General features: G+C 41.8%; 1 pseudogene; it reads left to right on the forward strand.

Moving 5' to 3' along the window:
* Nucleotides 1-720: 720 nt before the first annotated feature.
* On the forward strand, nucleotides 721-6,579 carry LOC115071092 (annotated as a pseudogene).
* Nucleotides 6,580-7,401: the final 822 nt, after the last annotated feature.

Below are 7,401 nucleotides of genomic sequence, written 5' to 3' on the forward strand. Positions count from 1 at the left end.
TTGGAGTTTAGTGAGCTGTTGCTGTGGAGCTTGGAATAGTTCTGCTGAAATAGGTGTAAATGATGGATGCCTGGCTTGTGAAGCTTCAAAGCGAAGTAAAGATTATCAAAGCTGTTTGTATGATACTTTGAATTGAGAATATTTGGTTCCTGGTTGGCAAGGGTTGAAGAATCAGCTGTGATTAAGAAGAGACCAGAACCCCCAGGAGCTCCTCCCAAGTCCATGTGACCCCTGAGGAACAGATCCTCAAATGATATTAAGTGTAAAAATGAATAGATTTATTTGGGCCAACTGAATGGTCTTAAACACCCGAAAGGAAAGTATAACCAAAGAGTAAAGTCATCAGTATATTTCTTTAAGAGTTCAAGGGATTTCACTTCCCAGACATTAGGCTTAAGTCTATATAAAAAGTTATTTAGACCATTATTTCTCATTGATGATTTTGTTCCTAACCAGAAAGTGCTGCTCAGATGTAAGACTTCAAATCTTGGTCTCCAATACTGTAGTGCCCACCTGTAGCTAAGTGGGACAACCAGCTATTGTTCTAAAATGAGTGATTAATTTGTTTTCTCCCCCTATTTGAAGCCTTTGAGAGGGAACTGACACTGATTCTAACCACTCCAACAGCTATCAAAATACCTGAAAGCAAATCCTGAATCTATCACTCTAGAGTCCAGCCTTGGAAGACAAAAGAAAAATGAGGAGGAACCCAATAGAGGGATGCTTTTGGAAGCCCTTGTCAAGAAATTCCAATGGACTCTCATATGAACATTTGAAAATTGTCCTGCTGACTTTTTTCTAGTTGTCTAGAACTTGTAATGTTAATACTCTTTCCTTTACTTCTCCTTCACATCTCCTAGTCACGATTCAAAGATTTCCTTTTCCTCCTTGAGATAAGAGTTATGCAATTTGGGAGACTTTTAGGTAGACCCACTGAAGGGGTGCTCCAATTCCCTCACCCTGTGTCCCTGTTCAGCATGGAAGAAGCCAGAGCTGTCTGTGCCTGGTTCCCTATTGGCAATTTGGGTAACCTCTTCAGAAGATGGTATGATAATTGGAGAGTCGGAGGTAGGAATTGGCTAGGCAGTTAGAGTAAAAAGACCCCAAAGAAAAGTAGCCAGTTTCTTGGCTAAAACTCACAATGTCCTTGGGCCTCTTAGCAACCTACTCCATTCCAAAGGCCAAAAACGTTGAAAATATTTGGGAGCTTTTATTTAATCCTTAAAAGATTTTAGGGTTACCTCTTCAGAGGGGAGGAATGTTAGAGTAGCCAAAAGCCCCATTAAAAAAAATAAAGAAGAAGAAAGAGAACTTGAAGTTATCAGGGAAAAAGTGATGGGGAGATATGGGAGGAGTTGGAGGGGAGGGAGTGGGCATGGATTTGATCAAAAAAACCTTATATGCATGTATGAAATTCTCAATAAATTATTAAAAAAAAAAGCCAGGCGTGGTGGTGCATGCCTGTAGTCCCAGCACTTGGGAGGCAGAGGCAGGTGGATCTCTGTGAGTTCAAGGCCAGCCTGGTCTACATAATGAGTTCCAGGACAGTTGGGGCTACAGGGAGACGCTGCTTCAAAAAGCCAAGAGAGAGAGAGAGAGAGAGAGAGAGAGAGAGAGAGAGAGAGAGCAGAACCATTGAAGTAAAACCTTTGCTTTACTGGGACAATTGATGCTTGTTAGCTGGGGCCAAAAAATCAGTTGCGAGTAATAGGAAACCAGCATCACTATGGCAAAATCTTTTGGGAAGTATTTCCTCAGGGTCCACACACAGAAGCTGTGGTCCAGAGGGGGTCCGAGGCTCCAGCTCAAGCTGGAAGCAGGACTTGGTACTGTGTAAGAGTCTCCTTCATGGTTCTGGTTTTGAAAGTATGAAGGGGCACAGAAAGCAGCTGAGGCTTAGCACCCTGAGGGGCCAGGAAAGGCCATTGACGAAAGTGCAGCCTCAGTTACAGTGAAGACCCCAGGATTGAAGGGGTCATGGAGAGAATCTGAGACTTTGCACCCTAAGAGCCCATTGGTGAAGGTGCAGCCTCGGTTTCAGTAGAGACACCAGCATATTGGAGATGCCAGGACCATGGGATGACCACCAAGGGTAGTAGCAGGTCTGGAGTGCAGCCATTCTGAGCCTACCAGACAAGCTGTGTGTGCTGTGGATGGCACACGCAGTGAGATGGAGCTGCCCAAGCCCTTTGGAGCCCAGAAGATCATGAGTGAATCCCAGATGTGTTCAACCTTGAACTACTTTGCTGGACTTTGGTTTTGCTTAAGTTGCCTGAGCTTCCCTTTTGAAATAAAACAGTACTTAACTTGTTTTGGATTTTACAGAAGCACATAGTTGAAAGACTTTTTTTAAGAATATATTTTTTATTGAATTTCCAATTTTAGCTGAAGATCTATTGGTCAGTTGATTACTGCTGGGTGAGGAAGAGCTGATCTTCTTTAAGGAAGTGACCCTAGATAGGCTGACTAGACCCCAGCGGATGAACCTGCACTGAGAGACATCAAGACACACTACTTTGGCTCAATAGGCCTCAACATAACATAAATGACAGAATGCATGAAATCCAGTGCAGGGAGATATGGGCGGGTGCTGATGGGGAGGGAGTACAAAAAGACTAAGACACTGTGTATGAAATACACAAAAATTCAGTTGACTTTCAAAAGAGACTTTCAAAGTGCTTGGATTTATAAGGACTATGGGACTTTTAAAATTGTACTGTTTTATGTTGTGATATTAATATTAACATTGTACTTTGGGGATAAGAAATGGAAAGCTTGTGGTTAATAGTGACATGTTTGTGTGTCAAGTTGACAAGGGGTCAATTGTGCTGGACAGCTTTAGTGTCAGCTTGACACACCTGGGAGCTTCAATTGGGGAATTGCTCCATTGGACTGACCTGTGGCCATATCTGCGAGGCATTTTCTTTTAAAAAATATTTTATTTGTATGAATGTATTGCCTGCATGTGTGTAAGTGCACCCGTGTCGTGCAATGCCAGCAGAGTCAGAAGAGGGTGTTGGATTCCCCTGGAACTGGAGTTATGGATGGTTGTTAGCTGTAATGTGGATGTTGGGAATTGAACCTGGGTTCTCTGCAAGGGCAGCCAGTGCTCTTAACAGCTGAGCCATCTCTCCAGTTCCTTTTTTCTTTCCTTTTTAGTGTTCTTTTTAAATTTATTTTATTTTCATTTTATGTGTATGAGTGCATTGCCTACATGTGTATAAGTGCACCCATGTTGTGTAGTGCCCAAGGAGGTCAGAAGAGAGCATTGGATTTCCCTGGGACTAGAGTTACAGAGGGTTTGCAGAGGGCCTGGGTTTAGTTCCTAGCACCCACATGGTGGCTAACAACTGTCCATAACTCCACTTTCAGGGGATCCGACACTCTCTCTGACCTCTTTGGGAATTGCCCCCCAAACATATTACTTTATATGATAAATCTAAAAATAAAGCGGGACTGGAGAAATGGTTCAGCAGTTAAGAGCACTGGCTGTTCTTGCAGAAGATCTGGGTTCAAATCCCAGCACCCACATGGCAGCTAACAACCACATATAACTTCAGTTCCAAGGACTCTGATGCCCTCTTCTGTCCTCTGTGGGTACTGCAGGATACCCATGCATTTACATGCAGGCATAACATTCATGCACATAAAATAAATAAAAATAATAACAATAAAGTATTACATGATTCTAAGGTAATCTTGATTGCTATGCAACCAGTACTACTACTAATAATGATAGTTCTTTAAAAAAAAAACACAGTACAGCCAGTTGATTTTTTGACAAGAGAAGTCACTTCAGTGAAATAAAAGTAAATCTGCGTGTGTAAGTGCACCCGTGCCCTGCAGTGCCCACAGATGTCAGAAGACAGTGTCAGATTCCCTAAACCTGGAGTTACAGATGGTTGCCAGTCACTATTTTGGTGCTGGGAATCAAACCTGGGTCCTCTGCAAGAGCAGTCAGTGCTCTTAACTGATGAGCCATCATCTGTTGATGAGCCCCAAAGGCAAGTCTTTTAAACAACTGGTCCTCACATAGCCAGAAATACATATGGGTACTGTGGATGAGCCTTGACCCCTACTTCACACCCCAGAAAAAAAAATTAATTTGAAACAAATTAAGATACACTGATATTGTAGAATGTGCAGCCATACAGAAGAATTAAATTACTCATACATATAGCAACTTGGATAATGTCCAGGGGGATATTAGAGTCTGTGGGAATCATACCAGATGAATGAACTAATCCCAAATGCTACATATTGTATGATACCATTATATAATAGTTATATAATTTCTAATGACAAAGGTTTAGAAACATGGGAGAGAATAGCAGTTGCCAGAGGTTAAGGGTGGGGCTGAGGGCAGGAGAAGCACAGGAAGGAGGTGGGTGAGTTTATAAAGGTAGCTCAGGTTCTTTGTGTTCAGCAGGCTGAGTGGCAGTGGATGCACTAAATTGTACACAGGTGATAAAATGTTATAGCACACACACACACACACACACACACACACACACACATGCCAGAAATCAGAGCCGAGGGTTTTATTTAAGATGAATGAATTGTATCACCATTAATAACCTGGCTGTGAAACTGTACTATAGTTCTGTAAAATGTTACCATTAAGAGAAACTGGGCAAAGTATATAAAGGATTTTTCTGTGTCTTTTGTTACAACCATATGAATCTGTTATCTCAGTAAAAATGTCCACTAAAATCTGAAATAAACCAGGGCATAGTGATGTGCACATGTAACAGCAACTTGGTAGATTCAGGTGGGAGGATTGCTTGAATTCATGAGTTCAGACAGCCTGAGCAACAGAAGACAGTGTAAAGAAAAGGAATTTGAGATGATCTTAGAGCTAACTGTAAAAATAACTTGCTAATGGGCTCTTTATATTTTTTCTCATAATTCCTAGAATTGCAACTTCTTAAAAATAAGGTTAATGGCGGGGCTGGAGAGATGGCTCACGGTTAAGAGCACTGACTGCTCTTGCAGAGGCTCAGGTTTGGTTCCCAGCACCCACATGGCGGCTACAGGCCATCCTTAACTCCGTTTCCAGGGGAATCCGAAGCCCTCTTCTGACTTCTGCGGCACTGCACCCGACACCGGTGCACTCACATACATGCAGGCAACACACTCATACACATAAAATAAAAATAAATAAAAATTTAAAAATTAGAAAAATATAAGGGTAATGGTTTCATAAACTAGACAGAGTCATTAGGGGGAGAAAAGCATCAGTACCGAATAAGAGTCTGATAAATTATATTTCATCAAGGTAGGGTTGGTGGTCCATACCTGTAAGCCCAGAACCTTGGAGACAGAAGCCGGAGGATGTAAGGCAAGGCTAGTCTAGGCTACCCTGACTCAAAGAGAAGAAAGAGACAAAAAGACAAAGGCAAAAGGGTAAGGTAAGACTTGGCTTTCACCTCACAGAGATAAAGGTGCATCCGCCTCGCAAGACGGGCGATTCGTTCGGTACGGTAGGTCCTTCCCTGGTGTCTTTATCTCTTTCTTCAAAGATTTAGAATTTTCTTTTCTTTTTTTTTTTTTTTTATTTGTGTAACCGCTGTGGGAAAAAAGCTCATCAGGACTTGCTAAAGATGTATCACCTAAAGCATGAAGGTCAACTCTGGTTCCAGTGCTAGTTACACAGTGCCACTTTCACTTCCTTCGGGGATATAAACCGTTTCCCAGCACATTACCCTAAGCCTCAGATATACGAGGACAACACATGTGGCGCCATGTTTATCAGCTCTGGAAATTTAATCATGCGTGTGAAGAGGCTGAACCATGAAGCATCAAAGCTAGCAAACTACTTCCGGAGCAGTGATGTCTTAGGACGGGACAACTTAAATCAGGAGTAAGAAGAGACCCTTTGTATTAGTCAGGGTTCTCCAAAGAAACAGAACCGGTAGAATGAGAGAGAGAGAGAGAGAGAGAGAGAGAGAGAGAGAGAGAGAGAAAGAGAGAGAGATTTATCAGCTTAGCTCACAGGATAGAGAGCGAGTAGTCCAACAATGGCTGCACCACACTGGAGAGGCTGAGAATCCATAGTCGCTCAGTCCATGAGGCTGGATGTCTCAGTAGTACCAATCTGGTGCTGAAGGTCTGATGAATTCCAAAAGATCAGCTAATCTTCAGTCTACAGCAGCAAGACGAACTCACCAGGGAGAGAGAAGGCAAGCAGCAAGAAGCCCAGGGTACTCCTCTGCCTTGGCCTTTTATACAGCTGCCATCAAAAGGTAAGGCCCACATTTAGGGTGTGTCTTCTGGCTTTAGATGATCCAATCAAGAAGATCTCTCTCATTTCAGTTAATCCCAGATCCAGTCAAGTTGACACCCAGGATTAGCCATCACACCCTTGTTCAGTATGATCTTAGAGAACACAGTTTTGAGAGCAACTCTTCTGTTCTAATGCCTGTAATCTCACAGATCTCCTCAACCCAGAATTGGGAAAGCACTTTCCCCTTGGGGTCTCTTGGTGGGCTTGCAGAACAGGAAGAGGAACTGCAAGGGCAGCCAAACACCAGTGCTTATGCCCCTACATCAGAGCTGTTGTCTGTAATTACTGAGTAATTTTGCGATTTGGCTTCATATTTGGCTTTTAGAAAGTGCCCGTGCTTGGTCTTATACATTTAAATTAAATTAAATTACTATTGTTAACCCTGAAACTGTTGAGGTTTTTTTTAAATTTTTCATAAAAGAGATTGCTTCTGTGGGTATACAGGAACACGTAATATTGAAACAGAACATAAACTCTGAGACCTAAGGAACCAGTTGATTTAAATCATACCAGTTCTTCCTTTGTTAAAAGCAGGCTAACAACAAATCATGAGATACAGAAGAAATCAGATGGTTATTGACCTTCCTGAGGTGGGAGAGCACATAAGTTACTAAACAGAATTTGACAATGGCCTAAGGAGATGCTTACTCCTATGCAGGATGTCACAAACCCTGTAGTTTTGGAAGCTTTCTTTAAAATTAAAGCAAATAGTTTTGAAATCCAATATACATTTTTAAGATATTATGATTTTGCATGGTGAAAATTTGGTACCGGGCAGGTATTTCCTGTACTTTTCTAGTACCACTTCAAAGGCAGAGAGAGACATGATTGAGAGGAGCCAGGCTGCGAATGGAACAACCAGGAGTACCAGCTTTAGAGGAACTCTTTGAATACTGTTTTTCTTACTAAAATTAATGTTAATCTGGTCTTTGAATGTTAATACCTGGCTAACTAGTCATCACCCAGTCAGTTTCCCTTGTTCCATCAATATTTTTCACTTGCATAAACTATTGAGCTTCCATACAAAAGAAAAATATTGAAAATATTCTCTCTCTCTCTCTCTATATATATATATGCAGGTTTATATATTACAGGGGATGTTTTGCTGTGCTGTT

The sequence above is a fragment of the Nannospalax galili genome, unplaced genomic scaffold (genome assembly GCF_000622305.1).
Source record: "Nannospalax galili isolate Female #2095 unplaced genomic scaffold, S.galili_v1.0 scaffold1458, whole genome shotgun sequence".
Lineage (NCBI taxonomy): Eukaryota > Metazoa > Chordata > Mammalia > Rodentia > Spalacidae > Nannospalax > Nannospalax galili.